The sequence below is a fragment of the Tribolium madens genome, unplaced genomic scaffold (genome assembly GCF_015345945.1).
Source record: "Tribolium madens isolate multiple individuals breed KSU strain unplaced genomic scaffold, Tmad_KSU_1.1 Scaffold_91;HRSCAF=231;Tcas5.2_LG7, whole genome shotgun sequence".
Lineage (NCBI taxonomy): Eukaryota > Metazoa > Arthropoda > Insecta > Coleoptera > Tenebrionidae > Tribolium > Tribolium madens.
Window position 1 is genome coordinate 13,046,213 of NW_025401063.1, and position 16,560 is coordinate 13,062,772.

General features: G+C 33.5%; 1 protein-coding gene across 6 annotated transcripts in view; it reads left to right on the forward strand.

The window, feature by feature from the left end:
* LOC123012213 overlaps positions 1–16,560 on the forward strand; it is a 161,709-nt gene that overhangs the window by 93,610 nt on the left and 51,539 nt on the right. The gene's annotated exons all lie outside the window — the stretch shown is intronic.

The following is a 16,560-nucleotide window of genomic DNA, read 5'->3' on the forward strand; positions in this document are numbered from 1 at the left end:
TTATTTACAAAGGCTGTGATCTGAGGATTACAACCATCTACTTACATTTAATTTTTTATTATTTTTTTTACATTAGTTTGCCATTTGGTAAAAAAAATCGCATACAATTTAAACAAAATTTTATTCTTAAATCACTATAACAAGTTTTGTAGCACTTTAATTTTTATTAAATCTTATTTCTTGAAAGCAAATAATTAAAAAAATGCTTGATTCCATGCTTTTTATTCACCTTGTATATATTATTTGTTACAAATAGATGCTTAGAACAAAAGTTATAATATAAATTGCGATGAATTAAGGCTGAGAGAAATGAAATCTAGTCTGAAATAATGAGTTTCATAATTTTAGAAAAGACGCTTACGGGATTTGTAAAAGAAAATTATAATCAAACAAAGTCTAGAGCTGTCATTCGACTTTAAAATGAGTTCTTTTCAGATAACCGAGATACATAGTTTTAAACAAGCGCCCTCAGAAAGTTATAGCACTTTTGGGAAAGTTTTGTTAAGCTGCTCGTTTAAAAATGTCAAAACTAAATGTGTAACTGGAGAGAACCTACTATCATTATTTTCTTTTAGGTAGATTTTAATATAATTGTCTTGAGACATTTTTGTTATTTTTGTTATTCTTCAAAATCGTTTATCCATCCTTAAATTTAATTTTCTTTCTTGTGGGATGAAGGTAAAGGAAAAAAACTTGAGTGCCTAGTTTATTTAAAAAAATTCTGCTTTTAAACATTTCGTTTTGTAGCGTAATTTTAAATCGTTTTTTTTTTGCGCGGTCAGAAGGATGCGCCAACTCCTAATTTTAAGCGTCGAATTTGTTTTGTTGATATTGCACGATGACGACGGCACAAGGGCCTGCCATTAACTTTAATTATGTCTGTAAAATAAATATAATGGGGTGCTCAGTTTTATTGTCGGCATCCTCAAACATACCCCGTGAGCAAACATTTTCGCTGCGCCTTAACGAGATTCAGTCCCAAACACGATTTTGCAATATTTTCGTTAGCATACTCCTCTGCCTCTTTGAAAAATATAAAATCAGTCTGTCGCGTAGGAAAGGCGTCTTGAGAACGATGTAGAAATATTTTTTCGCCGGAAATTTATTACGCCCCATCAGAACTTGAGAGAAAATGGATCATTATATGTAAATTTCAAATGACGTTCTCTTGTTCCTCTTATCACATAATATTTTATTTTACACATATTTGGGAGAAATGGCTGCGGCGTCGCAGCAGATTGCTTCCAAAATCCCTCTTGCAAAATTCTGATTGTTCCCAATTTCGCATTAGTTAGGTAAACCTCGGGCGGAGTTAAGCTTGCATCCAGATGTTTGTTAAACTGCTTCTGTTTGCAAATCGAAACAGAAATTTACACATTTCGCTTTGAAACGATACAAAATAAACACTTTGGTGAAAAAACAAGCTCACCTGATGCACCTACCCGATATTTTATTCCGTATCATGCTCCAATTATTCTTAAAGTTTGCAGAACAGTTTTGGTCCCGCAAGACCCGACAATAACATTTAACGAGCCGCGCTACTTTACGACCACTTGATGATCAGCAAATACAAAAATCGTTACTTTACGGCAAGCGCAAATCTACCTTTAACGTTTGTTTAACCCAAATTTACCTTTACCAAACCAAAAGTTGAATCTTTCGGTTAACTACACTTTCAAAATCGATTATGATATTGACTGTATTTACAAATGTGATAAAAGTTTACATTAAAAAATTATTAGTTGTTTTACTATCTAAATAATTGTCTATTTTTAGTCGAAATGGGCAAGTCAAAATTTTATTGAGAAAATTTTATTCTTGAACATAAAGAAAAATATAAAAAAAACATAGCAGGTAGTTGGGACCTATATGAATCGCTCTAGTTCCTGTTGAGGCGTCCTTTGCTTCGTTCGTCGCTTTTGTATTCCTTTCGTACATACGTCAGTGCATCGGTTTGTAAATTTGCATAAATTTACTATTAAGCGATTGGTAAAATTTAAAATATTATCAATTATTGTGTTAGTTTATTACTAGTGGAGATATTCTTCTGACCGCTGAGATTTTTTTCTTTAATAGCGTTCATAAAGCCTGCACGTCTTTATAGGAATTTCTAATTAACTACGAAAAATGCAACAACTGAAACACAAAATTCTTTCGACGCAATTTCTGCCGCTCTGATGAACAAAGGAGCGTTAATCTATAAGGAATGTATTCAAGAATCCCTGTAAAAATTTTGTCCAAGCATTGTTCTGGGAGTTTATTACTCCATTCAGCGTGGGTGTTTAGTGCACATTAGAAGCGTAAAGTCGTGAAATGAGACTGATGTCCTTGGTTAGGACAGTGTGAGAAGTAGTCCTTTAATTAGGGGGTAGTTCTACCAGAATCCTCTTTATCGCGATCTATATTGCCGGCTCGGCAGAGATAACGCTTATTAGATAGTTCTGCCCTCATTGTGTAAATAGAACACGACCGTTAGATGGCGTCGAGATAATGGAAATTGACCGTTCGGTAGGTTTTATTTCCGGTTCAGACGAATAGAAAATTGATAATAATATTTCTCTCGCGCTATGGGCACGTCTGGCGAAATGTTCCAGGTTGCAATTTGAGGATTTTTCGTCTTATTTGTACAAGTTCGAATTATTGAATTAGTTTTAGTTTTCCTGCAACGAATGCTGATTGGCTTTAGGGTTCGTTCTATTTTTAAGAAAAAGTATCTTCCGGATTATTAGTGTTTTATCTACTAGCACTGTTGCAATAACTAGAATAATCTTGAAGATAGGTATAATTTAACTTTTAATCGTAATAAATATATAAAAAAAGAACATGCACTAACAGCGTCAAAATCCACCCTCGCATTAAAATGCTCTCTTCTCAGATAAGAACACTTCTACTCTTAATTTTTCCTTTCTTTTATGAGGTATTGCTTTAATGTGGGTTAGTCAGCGGCCACGTTATAAACGACTAGGCGTTCTCATTCATTACTGCTCACGCGAACCACCCCTAAATATGCAATCAGCTCATTAAACCGCTTGACAGGCCGTCACTTTACCGGAGGCCTATAGCACGCGACAAACATACCACTTGTTGGATGCGCGTTCTCTCACGGATTTTCGAATATCTTCCACACGAGACAACAGGTCACTCGAGTATTATTCACCTCCAAGACGAATTTTCTATCAAGAAATGTATTCAGCGCTGTTGAACAGTTTTTTAACTAAATGAACAAATATTATTTAAAAATAAATTGAAATTACCTACATAACAAAAACGCTGTGTGTGGGTTTAGCTATACATATTGATGTTATCAGAGAGAAACAGCAGAATCGATAATTAATTTATTCATGCCTTGCAGGTCTACTCTAATATTTCATTATTTCTCATCTTTTTGTTTCCATTCAAGGGAGTTTTTTTCTGTTTTAAACTTTATTTTTCTCCCCCACTGACTTTTATAAACTTTTTATTAGCTCCGACACTTATATTAAAAGTAGTAGGACACCCTCGCAGGACGCTTTTTCTGATACACACAGCGCAGCCTTTGTTCGTCCTCTCTTTCCCTTCTTTAATCTCATCCGAAGTTCTCTTCCGCATTTCGTAATTAATCATGAATCGAAAACATGTTTTATATTCTCTTCCCCTGGTGCAAATAAGATTTACCTGCTGTTCAGACACTCTTTTAATAGAGATTATGAGATTTTAATTAAAATTTGGTTACATAAAGAAACGGAACTAGTTGTAACATAAGTCAATAATTTGGTAATGAAGTTGACATTTGGCAAATGCTGATAAAGTCAACTTATCGAAAGTTTAATAAATCCCCAGCTTTAAGAAGTAGTTGGTTTAAATTTTAATATTCAAGTTGAAATACGACACTTTTAATCTGTCACAGTATACGGAACCGGGGAAACTTTGTTCGGTGATATAGAACTAGGAATAAGGAGTTTCATTATTTGCATGACAGAGCAGGCTAAAGTTTTATAGTACCTACTTCCAATGAAACTCTCCAGTTTAAGTTCATATTATATAACCCAAAAGTATAACATATGAGCACACTTTATGAGCCGTTTTTTTTCCATCTACAATAATTTTATAAAAGAAAATCCTATTTATTAAGTATTTCATACTTTATAACAACTTCGAAAAACGTCCATCATTTATAGGCAACCAGTTCCACTGCACATTTAGTGCTCCAAGAACTTTGAAATTGAAAGTGTGTATTTATCGAGAATCAGTTGTGAACATGCAAAAATTTTCAATTTGCTTCAGCTTTGTGAATCGAGTTTCGAAGGGATCTGAGCAAAGAGTACGGAAGCAAATTTCTCTTCCCAATTCTCGTCCGAGTGGATAAATTGTAGTCGTTATTAACGGCATGTATCAGATCCCAAAGGTCGTGAGTGTGTATCCCGGAGGCAATTATGCTTTGTTATTTCTGGAAAGTATGTAGATGAAAAGTGCGTGACGCTGGAGGACCCCGATGATGTAGAGGAAACAAAGACCTATTAAAGCAACTGCCTGGAGCGGAAGCGGGAAAATGCGCGCGCATTTCTCTGTTTAGTTCCGGTTTTAGCACGTGCTTCTGTTCAATAACGTTTAGCGGCACCACTCCGGGACACAAACAAGAAACTCCTTGATGAATAGCGAGGAACTGGGTCGAGCGAGCGTAATTATTCAAATGGTCTATTCTCGTTTTATAATTAATTAACGGTTTCAAAGGAACAAATTTGTCATGGTTTGTATTAATATCGCTTTTGTCTAGCGATGCGCCATGCTTGGGACGCTTCCATAAGCCAAATGCGCAAAAATACAAAAACTCAAAAGACCAACGTTCGACAATGCTCTAATATCACTAGTGATACCAGAATGAAGAAATTTGGATGAAAATACCCATACAGAATCCGGCGAGTAATATTTAATAAACCTGCATTTTTTTTAAGCAATCAACATTAAATGAGTATTAAAAATATTTAGTTTTAACATTAAATAAACATAGTGACCAAACAACACTTCAACTTCCTTTAAAAAAATTCAAACCTTCATGAACAATATTTACTAAAATATTTATCAATGACCCAAAAACCGTCAGAATTTTAATTTATAAAGAATTTTTAAAAAACGCTTTGCAGGGTGCACTTTTATATACAGTGCGATATTCAAATAGTTGGGCTCCGAGCATAAAATACAAAATACAATAAAAATGTTTAATGATTGCTTATTATTACTCGTGAGAGCAATGTTTAGGTATATTATGTAAGCGAGATCTGAATACGGAACATAAGGCTCTCGACTTTGCAAACCCGTCGTTTTCGAAGCTCATAAACATAAAAAGGCCCTTAAAACGTAAATAGCTATTGTTGCTTAGAATTTAGTGAACTATACAAATGGATAACAAAGCAAAGTTCAATAAATTAATTACAATAATTTACAAAAACGTTGTGAAAAATGATGAAATAGAGTAGCAATAGAAAAGTCCTGGGATGTAGCAAATTTTTATTATGTCTTTCTTTATTAATAAATTAAAAATATTTGTTGTTAGAATTTTAACAAGCTGAATAAACGTGTTTTTATTGTGTCACGTTTTTGCGCAAAATTTTCAATTAATTGACGTAGAAAAGGGGATGCGTATGTGTGCATTTTTTGCTCGGATATTCCCTCGCTTGCAGTTTTTCTCTCGCAAAAAATCGTGTTTTAGGTGTAGCGTTGTTTATTTTTGAGAGCCGGAATAATTTTAATGACATTTGTCCGTCCAGCACGAAACGGATAATTAATATGCAAACAGTGCACAGCTGGGCGCCATGCTTTATTTTTTTCGTTCCAGCCTTAACGGCTATCAGCTGTTACAGTCATCGCTATGTACTACAAGAGCTTTTAATTACAAAAGGCCGACATGTCGGCATAATTTTTCAGGATCTGTTTAAATCCACGTCGCGTCGCTTTTGTCCCACTTTTACCCTGTCAAATGACAGATTACTGTAGCAGAATTTTTTCGAGGTTTAATCCCTGCGAGATGGCGATAATGGTTGATGGTGCTTTGGTTATTACCTACGTGTTTATAGACGAAGCAAACACTACGAAGATTAATTCAGATCCACATGAGATCCAATATTGCCTCAACCGACGTCACCTAAAGTCTTATGCAAATTTTGGGGGCTCTTGTCTTTTCGTCTTGTAATTAAAACGTTACTGTAGCGAGAAACACGTTTTTGTTGAATGGAACGACACGAATAAAGTCTGGCGAATTCTGTAAATCTTCCGAAAAAATCAACCCAAGTCTAGGGATGAATAATTCATAAAAGCATTGAAGACACAGGACAAAGTTCTAAAGACAGCGGACAGCATGTACGAGTAAAGAGTGTAAAGTTCCTTCAGTATTTGAAACCAAAAATACTTCCAGATCAATATATGAAAAAAATGAAAAACTGTGCATGAAAATGTACTCGTATATGTATAAAGGGTGATTCACGAGGAATAATGAGCCTAACTAAATTCTCGATGCAACCAACATTACATTTTCATAGGTCAGGTAAATTTCAAAGATTTTTTGTAAAAAAAAATCATAGCAAGCAGTTTTAGCATTAAAATAATGAAAAAACAGAAGTAATTGAAATACCAACACAATAATGGGTACATTAAAATACGAATTACGGAAGGCACTCATTCAAGTTTCATCCAGTGGTATCCTTCGCCTTGATAACTTAACAGGAACTCAATTTTCTCAAAACTTACTTGATCAGAAGATGCTCTTTCTTTCAGAATATCATTGGGCATCACACAGGACGCAAGAGATGCATTTTTGAAACATTCTTCATAAGCTAAAATCATGTCAGTCTTCTCATCATTGGAATAAGTCCACATTTTGCTCAGTTTATAATAAATTTGGAACGTTTGTTAAAAATGACAATGACGATGACTGATGATAATAATAGGCATCGTGGATTCAAATTATACAGGGTGATTCACGAGGAATAATGAACCTGACCAAATTCTCGATGCAACCAACATTACAGTTGTCGCAAAATAACTTGCGAAAAATAATGGTGGTTGCATCGAGAATTTGGACAGGCTCACTATTCCTCATGAATAACCCTGTACTTCTGGACAGGAATCAAAGTATTTTACAACTTGTATTAGACATTGTAAGATTTGTCTGCGACTAAAACTAGTTTTAAATAATTTTTGCACCTGTTTGAAGTTAGTAAAACCTCTGAGCTTCTTCATTCATATTTCTACCAATTTGATACTTTTTTGCTTTGTGTAACATACCTAGGAAGAAAAAGAACTATTATATTATGTCATTGTGAGACAAATGATTCAGGTGGGGCACATAAACTTTTTTCTTCTAGTCCACAAACGATTCAGACGGAGAGAAAAGAGCAACACGATAATTATTAAGTAAATGACCAAAATAATCAGGACGCATTGCAATGAAATCATAACACGCCTCATTTTAGAAATTAGTGTTGAGATTTTCGAAAGTGTTGATTGATTTAACTATAGTGAATAACTAGTATAATTCATAGTGCAAAATGTCGAATGCTGATCATCTACACTGTAGGTACCTCTCCAGAAAATGATGAAGCAGCGAAAGAGACAACATTGGTAAATTGTTGAATGTTACACTGATGTCAGGTAAAAGTGAAAAACGCTTAGGCGAAAAAACAGTGTTTCTATCTCATGTTTGGAAGATAAAACTTTTACTTGTGTCATCTAGTCATGAAATCGTCATTTTTCTTGTTTGCGGATAAAGATTTTAAATAGCTGCTTTAACTTTAGACTTAAAATTCTTTAAAACATGTTAAACTGTGTTATGTTGTACATAATAACATGTGGTTTATGCTAAACTTTATTAAGGTTATTTATTTTTCTATTTATACAGGGTGTTTACGGTCTTGGGGTTGAAATTTAAATGAGATGATATTAACGGTAGAAGAAAACTAATACGCTATCTAAAACAAAAATTCATGTTATATGCGTTACAATTCATTTTATACTATTTGTTTGAGAACTGCTGCTTCGGCTGCAACAATGACCATTAGTATCATTACCTTGTGTTTCACCGTAAATCATAATCACGACAACCAATTTATTATTTTAATATTTGTCATACATATTCATAAATTTGGAAAAAAAATAAGAAAAACAAATCAAACCTGTTGGAAACCATTTTGCTGGAAGAGATTATACAGAAAATCTTCGAATTTTGATAAAAACTAAAGCAAAAGCAGATCAAATGATGGCAGTGTCAAAACTATGAAGTGACTTTTCTCTTTCATTGTCATGGATACGATTTTTTTATCTGTTGCAACAATACAATATTATCTGGACAAGGAAATAATTCCAGTGACCCTCAAACCGTGCACCAATATTTTGGAGGTTAATAACATTCTTAGTAATAACAATTGTGTGAGTTTTTTTCTCGGTTACAGTATTTCTGTACTCTTCTATTACTAGGTCAATTTTCAACTCCTAGACTGTAAACTCCCTGTATTCTTCAAATGATGAGTAGATGTACCTATCAGTACAACCAGAATTAATTCCGATTTATTACGCAACTCATTCTGTTCATATCAATTTAATTCAATACTTCAGTACTTTTTAATACAACTAATTTTAACTCTTATGCTTTTGACTTAATTTATAAAACCTAACTGATTTCATTTTAATTCAACTCAAAAATCATTTAATTCAGAATGAATTCATTAGAGGGTATGAGTTTGGTGATGTTTAATTATTTTTTCCAGAAAATCCAGTTTTATTGTAGAAAAATGTTTTTCTTGTGGGTGTTTGGAGTAAAAAATTCTAACTCCGCTTTGTCTGTGTAAAATAGCCACATCAGACGTGTGGCAATATCGCTCTTCATCCGCTTTGTATTTTTCAATTTGGAGCATCTGAACAACCCGCGGCATCCTATCCGGTCCCGCATCAACATGAAACGAATGTAACTGTGTTGTTTATGAAAATAAAATGGCGTTTGTTGTGCAAAGACGGTCGTGAAAGTTGTGTAAGCGCTACAGCGTGGTGTGAATCATCCCCTAGGAGGCATAAAGAGGAAAATATGAGATAATAAATACGACGGCCGTAGCACTTCTATCTGGACGTTTTTTCCTTCGTCCATGGAGAGTAATGACGATATCGCCGGAGGCAGTCTAATCAAATCGGTCGAGAACCGATGCGAGAAATAGGGGGCAGTCCTCCTGCGACATATTTATCCTGCTTTAGAAGGATTCTCATACGGCCCGGCTCGTGCCACATAAATCCGTTCTGTATTTGATTTTGCATCATAATGGATATTGATGTCGGCTGTGTATCTCTCTTTGGACGATTACCATAAATCTAAATCTGCACGTGCCTACACGGAACCTTTTTTACATGATCACCATAGCTGAATCAAAAGGTCAGATGTCAGCATTCAGAAAGCTACGAGGGGCACTAGAAAAGAAATCTACCTAGCCAAGAAAAAAAAATTCAAACGCACAAGCATAATTTATCAAATAGTGCCATCTATTCTAACATTACCTTCAACATTTGAGTTACTTGAGCTAATTAGTTTCCAATTTATAAAAAGAATTGTGAGGAAAAGTGAATAACTTAAAATTATAGTAACGCAGTGCCATAAAATTTTTGACAAAAGAGGGCCATTAACCAAAAACAATCCGTGAGAGAATGAATACGGTCTATAAGAATGGTAGGTACACCATACACAATAACATTTTGTCGAAAGAGTTACGTTGGGGACGAGAATCCGTCAAAGACGATCCCCGATGTGAATAGTTGTTTATTCTACTCGTTACACTCGTGGTTTAAAAATCCACTCGCTGAAATAATGCGTCCGATTTACACTCAAACGAGTTGAATACTACAACATTTTATTCTTCGAATTAGACTCAATAAGGCTTAAACTTGCTTTAAATCTGTTAAAAATAATCTGACGTTTTGTATTAAGAAATGCCAAATAGTTGTCAAAACTTCCTTACACGGGAGAATAAAATCCTATAGTCCGGAGTTGGTTCCGTCTAACTTTTATCTTTTTCGATTACTAAGGAAAAATTTTCAAGGACGCCGTTTTGACTCTGATGATGGCCTAGAAGCAGCCGACGACGAATTTTTTGAGAGTTAAAAAGAAACATTTTTTATAAAGGTAAATTTTTACTGGAGGACAAATGGCGCAAGTGTATTGATGTAGGCGGGGTTATATTGAAAAATAAAATAATCGAAAAAATTGTATGATATCTTTTGTTTCATTGATAGGTAGATTACTTTTCTAGTGCCTCTCGTATTATAGGTAGAATACATTTTCAGATCAAACACCTAAAAGACAAAGTTTTTTCCTGTTGTAATTAAAGTACGTGTTCTACAACGTCATTTTTAAAACAAACCCGCTGAGCGGGAGGTTATCAGTTCTTATTTTGTTAATTACTTAAGAGACGTTCTTTCAAAAGAAGCGGCTGTTTCCAAACTCACAATAAAGATTGAATCGAAATGATTTGAATTGAACAAACGGAGATTTGAGCGACTGATTTTAAGACAATTACTTGGTTTATTACTTTCGAATTTGAAAAGGGCTAGATTTTTTTCACGCAATGTTAGAAATTTCTCGAGATAAAAACGAAAATAAGAAAATTTAGAAGAGGAAAGTGTCGTTCTATTATTAACGTCCTCCTCTTTAATAATTATAATGCACTTTTGGCCCTTACAATTTAGCTTTTATCTTGGTTCTTAAAAGCTCTAAAATAGCAGATTCAGGTTTGGTTGGTACATTCATTATAATGGAAATTACGACGATAGTGGAGTAAAGTCCAAACATAATGCCGCGAAACAAGTAGCAATAACGACCTGAGTGCACGACCATATCTCGCAAAGACTTTATGCAAACACATCTTTTATTAAAGAATATCTTTTGGTAGTGAAATTTAAGAGCCAGACGGTATACCTATAAAGTTTAAACTACAAAATCTAATCAAAAGGGGCAAGATATCTGTTTCAATTTTCCAATTTTCTATATTTTTTTGATAAGAATTTAACCGATGATGAAAAAGGAGAAACTGTATTCTGTATATTCTTTAGTTAAATCGATGAATTTTATCTGATTTTATAGCAGAGATTTAAAGAGTTTTAAAATGTTTTCAAAGTTTTACACTTTTTTATTAAAAATTAAAATGCACATTTTTAAAGATTTTGAATTTATAGTCTAGTCAACAAACAAGTTATAGAATGCATGGAAGAGAACAAAATTTTTGACTTCAGGACTGTATTTGGATATGTTAGTAGGTAAATAGATTAAAATTCTCCTGTCGTCCAAGGTGAATGGGCTGCTGAGGGGCAACCAAAAAAAAGATGACGTTGTATATGCTTTTTTGCTTATACCGCAAAAACTAAGCCTATTAGGACAACAATTCGACTCTCCCAACGAAAACTATAGTAACTCAAAATTTACAGTTTTGAGAAAAATTGCATTGAATCTTTGATTGTTAATAAAAAATCAAGGAAATGTTTAATATTATTGAAAATTGCTGAGGGTCTAAGTTTTGGTAATAATATTGTTTATTCAAAGAAAATTTTTTTCATTGTTTTTGTATTTCGTTGGGAGAGTTGAATTATTGTACAAAATTAAAGTTTATAAAACTCTCTACACTCTCTAACAACAAAAAAAAGATATACAAAATCATCGATAACAATAAATAGAAATAAAAACGTTAAATGTCAAAAAATGTTGTTCCCTGAACAACATTCCGGGCTTGAAACGATGATTTTTTTTGAGAACCTTGCAATAATTAAGTCGGTCTTTATCACAGCTAAGAATTTTGTTAGTTTTGAGAGGAAATGTCCAATGTGGGAACATGTTGATCCTCAACTTTGTCTATTTTTCGCAATTATGATTGTTAATTGTATTAAAAATTATTGGAAGGTCGAAGGTGTACACCTAACGTTATTGACTTTGATTTTTGCAATAAATAAATACTTATAAAAGCGAAAAATTGAAAAAGGCAAAAAGCTATAAAGTAATATCTGTCGTTTAAAATATTTTTTACAATATTTTTTCAATAGATGCAACAGATGATTGGATTGGATTTCCTAAAAAAGTCTGAACATAATGCCTTCCTAAAGCAGTTGTACATACAAATTTGTGAAAAATCAATGTTTATGCTGTGCAATTGAAAGGTTAAAATAGACGACAGACAATCTAAAGCGATCTTCTTAAAACTATGAAATGAAATCGTCTTGCCTTGGAATTATTTTCTACTTCGCCAATTTTTTTCTACTTAAATCTGTTACTATTTAATAACTCAACTCGAATTCAATGTAGCGGTTTTGCTTTACTGAAACGTCCTCAAAATATCGTCGCTCGTGTCTTGGCGATTAAGTTATTAAAAACGGCGCATCCCACTACAACGTGTTTCGTCCCGAACGTGTTAATTACAGCTTAATTTGAATGTCTCTTCAAATCCGGAACGTTATTATTATATTTCGTCGCTATCTCGACGCTTGTTATTCTCGTTGCGACGTAACAAAAACAGGACACGTTCTCCGATTACGGCATGTTTCATATTTAAACTCCTGAAACGAGATGAACACACGTCAAAAGTTCTACTAAAACTGTGCCTTCTGCTAATTTCATTATATCTTGTTCAAATATTTACGCTGGCAAAAATGCCGTTAGGTGTCGAGCTGTAAGATGCATGACTGTTGTTTGTTGTTTTTGCTTATTTATTAGACGGAAAACTTCACCTTAATTAATACCGGAAATGAAAATGAAATGTTTATTCCTTGTATAAATACGCGAAGGCGCTCTTTCAAGTATAAAGAGCGGCCTAATTCAATTACCTAATGACTTTTTCAACATACATGTTCTCCTCAGAAAGCAAGATTTCAGAAAGAACTCAAAAATTGTACAGAAAGCTGGAAGCTACACGTTCAAACTTTCATGCAGACCAATGGATTTTCAATCTTACTGAAATTTTGTCACTGAAAAAGCGATTGAAAAATGCAATTATCTTAAGAAAAAATAGTGGAAGTAAACTGAAATTCTATAAACTCTAGATTTTCGGCAGCTTGGAGAAGGCGAGCACATTGCACAGCTTGGCTTTAGGACCCAACTTTGTTTCTGTTTTTCTTATCCAGATGGGTGGGTCGTGTCGAAATTGCTTTTCACAATTAACAAAAACAATAATCAAGGGAGTTTTAGTTACGTAATGGCCGAGTTGGTGGTCGTATTGCTTGTGCGTTGTAGTGAACCGTGTTTTATAGCCGTGGCATTTCACCGGGTTAAAATTAGATTACAGCTCGTATGTTTGTGTTTAATTGAACTGGAATATTGAAATGTTCTTGCCTCGGGTCAGTGCTGCAGCTTTATTAACCGTGACTTTCATAGCCGTATTTTATGCATTGCCTTATTACCTCCATTTTAATTGAAATTTATGGTGGGGTCAATGCTTGGACACGAACAAAGCGGGAAAAGTACTACAGCACCCCCAAATCTAATTTTGCAGCGTTCCGATCTTCCGGTTTTGTCATCGATTAATCGTGGCCATGTTAGCCCGGCTTAGAAGGGGACATTTTAAATATAATTAAGTTGCATAAAATACAAGTTTATCTTGGAAATAATCCTTTCAAGGAGAGAAATTGCAAAGTTTGTCCGAATGTCTTGTAAAAGACTAGACAATTATCCTAATTATCTCTCCCCTATTTCGCACAAATATGCCATCTTCGCGGAGGATCCCAAGCCTATCTTGACTAACGCAAACGTGGCTTTATATCTTTTCAGAATTATTTATAACGCGTTTTATTGTGATTACTATTTTATGTTCATACTGATGAAGCTAGTAGGACCAACCAAAATAAAACACTTTTTTTTTATTAAATATACTTCTTCTTCTTGGATCTTCTTGGTATGGAAACGATGAACAAAAACACGATGAGAATAATTATTCTCACCTGAGGATGACCACTTTGTGGTTGAAACGCGTTGTGCATTAAAATAAAAGTTTGGTGTGACGGGCTAATCGTGTTTTTGTTCATTAAATATACTCGTAAAACAGAAGTTTGAACTCATTTATACTGCAAAATAAACCAAGGCTTTAGTGCTGAAGAGTTTTTCAAATACTCTTGTTTTTGCAACAACAGATACATACTATTTTATAGTAAATTCTATATTCCCTGTTTTTTTTTTTTAATAAATACAAAGTGATCCACAATGAATAAATCTGTTGATAATACTGACTCTAATTTTTAAAGGTTACCCTCCAATGTAACCTTTAAAAATTAGAGTTAGAATTAGAAAAAATGTATTTAATCTACGATTTAATCAAAAGAGTACTCCCCAATTATGCTTTTGATTAAGAACAATTCAACAATCTTGAGATTGTACGTCAAGTATTTGTTAAGCAAAACCGTATACGGTTGCAGTGTTTTTAATTATTGACAAAAATACTTTTAAATCTGTTACCAACAGATTTGATCTTTCTGGATCACTTCGTATATAATTCTTTCAATGACATAACACTTTCAGAAAGCGGATACAAAACGTGATAAAGTGATAAATTTGATTTTAATTTCAAATTAATAATTTAAAGAAACTAAGTCGTTTTTTTCGAAGCAGAAAATTACAAGCTTTTGTATATTTGAAAAACAAGCTAGATAAGTTTATCCTTTTAAAGTATTCTACTCCTTTGTGACACAACAAGTGAGTCACAAGCCACAAGCAAAAATTTAAAAATAAGCAAGTTATTAAAAAATTGTAGTGGTAATACGATTAGATAGGTTTGACTTTTGAACCACATAGAACAGGAGCAGGATATGCCAGAGCTGGCACGTAAAAAAATGTTATTGCCATGCGGGAAAAATGTTTGCTTTTATATACAATGTGTCTCCGCATTGAGTTTACAAGAGGAAAAAAAATATCTTTGATTTTACGCCAAAACGGCAAAGGAAAAACATTTTTTGCTTTACCTGAAACGAGAAAATCTGTAATTAAAACTTCATTATTCAAACTAACTGGACAGAAAAGTTCATTTTTTTCTTGATTTTGGACTTGTATTACATTTTTTTCTATCACATTGACGGTTTTATTTATTTGACAATGATGTCACTTTGACAAATGAGTTTACGCAAGTTAAATAACAAAAATGTAAATAAAAAACATAATTTTAATAAAAAGCAACTCAACGAAACAATTATAAGATAAAAAAACAAAGTCATTTTTAACAAGAACTATCATTATTTAATTAATAAATTAATTGTCAAAGTGACATATAGTTGTCAAATAAATAAAACCGCCAATGTGGTAGGACAGGACTTAAAAATCAGAGAAAAATTATTCTATGTCAAAAATCAAGAGAAAAATGAACTTTTCTTTTCACTGAATCAGAATAATAAAATTTTAAGTACAGATTTACTCGTTTCAGGTGAAGCCGTGGAGGGAGAAACAACCACGGATGAAGCAAAAAATGTTTTTTCTTTGCAGTTTTGGCGTAAAATCAAAGATAAAATCTTTTTTCTCGTATAAACCCAATGAAGGGACATACCTGCTGTAGATTTTTTAATCTAAAAACAATTGAATTGGTGAGGATTTATAATAAAATTGAAAATCAAAGCATCAAACACTTTCTACTTACATCGTTTATACATATGTATTTTATTGACAGATCTGTGATTTATGAGTACAGTTTTTTTTATTTGCTGGTGGGGGTAGTGTGAATCCCGAACACGACATGTTTTTTTACATTTGACAACTTCTGACATTTTGGTACTAAAGTCAAAAATTAAAGCTTCTTCCTGGCATTAGAATTTTTGTAGGGCTTGAATTACGATTTTTATGATGATATAGCGGGTATAGGTAAATATTAGCCTCAAAATAGTTTTCCCCATTAAAAATGAAATTACAAATGACCTTCGTGACGGTAAGACACACTTTTGACGTACGTCACTAACCCTGCGTTACTTTAATCGCATTTGTTAAAGTGATATATAGCGTGGCCGACCTTACGGAAATACGTAGCCAGCGAGCAACAAGACTGTTTACAAATGCTGAAAAAGATAGCTGTGTGATACGTCTTTCAAATTATTAATTGATCCACACGCATAAATAAAAAAAACAGACTATAGACTCCGCGCAATGAAAGATAAACATGTTGAGTCATCAAAAGCTGACAACCTAGGACCCCACTGTCTGGCCAGTAACATTATCAAAATAACTAGAGAAATTCTCCATTTTGTATTACTTGTTCTTGACTTCCTTGACTGTGCCATGCCTCTCATGTTCAGCCAACGAAAATTCTTCGCCTGAAGAAGATGCAATAAAGGTATCGAAACGTCGCGACGAATTTAATGGCTTTATTCATACTTTGTCCTATATATCATTTTCGACGAAATTCAGCAAATAACTAGAGAAAGGCATTCAAATGCAGGAAGTTAAAAGAATGGCGATGTGGAGCTCTTCCAAACGTTGTGTTCATTTCTCTTTACACTAGTGAAATAAAAATATATTAGTCATGATTTAAAAAAATCCCAACAGCCCCTTTGATGTGATACTATAAGTTACCATCTCTTAAATGTGAAAGTAGACCCGAC